Here is a 1,097-nt window from a genome sequence, read left to right on the forward strand (position 1 = left end):
TGGCGGGTCTGCTCTGCTGACACCCACGTGTGGCAAAAAGATAGCCACTAGCGCCCAAGTGTTCTATCTTGCCCTCTCTTCCAGAAGCCAAAGGTCCCTCCAGCTGATATGAAGGCTCTCAAGTCGTAAGTCTTTACTGTGTAGGAGAGTTTCGTCATGTCAATAGCTACCGTTCTGTCACACACAAATACTGGCGACATCTGGGCCAGAGACCACCAGTTCATATGGCAGGTTCTCTCTGCCGACACCTACGTGTGGCTAAAAGAAAGGCAGAAGCGCCCAGCGTTCCAGCCTGGCCTCGCTTTCAGAAGTCAGAAGCCCCTCCAGCTGACACTAAGACTCCCAAGACACATATCCTTACCATGTAGGCATGGCCTAACATGGCAATAGTTTTCCATTCTGCCACGCAAAGGTTGGCGACATCTGGGCAGGAGACCACAATGCAGATCTGTCTGCCAACGCTCACCTTTGGAAAAAAGAAAGCCACAAGTGTCCCAGCTTTCCATCCTGGGTCTCTTGCAGAAACCAGAGGCCCTTCCAGCTGACACTAAAATCTCCCAAGACACATGTTTTAACCGTGTAGGTGTGGCCTGAGATCAGTAGTTTACCATTCTGGCACATCCAAATGCTGGCAACATCTGGGCCAGAGACCACCAATTCATGTGGCAAGGCAGATCTGCTGACAACCACGTGTGGCAAAAAGAAAGCCACAAGCACCTTAGCGTTCCATCCTGGTCTCTCTTCCATAATCCACAGGCCCCTCTACGTGTCACTAAGACACCCGAAAAACATGTCCTTACCCTGTAGGCAAGGCCCTACGTAACAGTACTTTACCATTCCTGCTCGCTCAAATGCTGGCGACATCTGGGCCAGAGACCTCCAGTTCCTATGACGGGTCCTCTCTGCCGACAACTATATGTGGCAAAAAGAAAGCCAGAAGCCCCCAGTGTTCCATCCTCACCTCTCTTCCAGAAGTCCGCGGACCCTACAGCTGACACTAAGACTCCCTAGACAGATGCCCTTACCATGTTCGCATGGACCGACAAGTCAATAGCTAACCGTTCTGGGGATATCTGGGCCACAGACCACCAATTCAT

General features: G+C 51.5%; 1 pseudogene; it reads left to right on the forward strand.

The window, feature by feature from the left end:
* The window catches only part of LOC102847158, a 14,787-nt pseudogene that overhangs the window by 992 nt on the left and 12,698 nt on the right, over positions 1 to 1,097 (forward strand).

Source organism: Elephantulus edwardii, unplaced genomic scaffold (genome assembly GCF_000299155.1).
Source record: "Elephantulus edwardii isolate Elephantulus edwardi_28Jun2011 unplaced genomic scaffold, EleEdw1.0 scaffold00040, whole genome shotgun sequence".
Taxonomy (NCBI): Eukaryota; Metazoa; Chordata; class Mammalia; order Macroscelidea; family Macroscelididae; genus Elephantulus; species Elephantulus edwardii.